Source organism: Plasmopara halstedii, assembly GCF_900000015.1.
Source record: "Plasmopara halstedii genome assembly, contig: Scaffold_110, whole genome shotgun sequence".
In the NCBI taxonomy this organism is placed as follows: Eukaryota; Oomycota; class Peronosporomycetes; order Peronosporales; family Peronosporaceae; genus Plasmopara; species Plasmopara halstedii.
In genome coordinates, this window is record NW_020187031.1 from 339,938 (window position 1) to 340,363 (window position 426).

The window sequence follows — 426 nt, forward strand, 5'->3', positions numbered from 1 at the left end:
TTTGGGTGGATTCTGAGCTGCTATCGGGCTGGATTGACCGTGTATTTTTCGACCTGTGCTGGATTCTCGGGGAAAAGCTCTTGTGTGGGACTGGATGAGAGCGCATATATCTAAGAAGATGAAAGCTAAAAGCCACCACGGAGATATTGCCATGTAGCTAAGTGCCACCACGGAGATATTGCCATGTGCGTTGTGCCGGGAGGCTTAATACCCTACCTTCAAGCTGGTGACATTGGTTATTACAAGGTTTTCAAGGACAATTTATTGGGTTTAATCGGCCAATGGAAGCATTCAGCGGCCTTGGAATACACCCCACGCGGCAAACCCCGCCCTCCATCCGTTGACACTGTGTGCAGTTGGGAACGTACGGCGTGGAGAGAAACACCCACATCAGTGGTCTTGAACTCCATTGAAGCTGCAGGATTT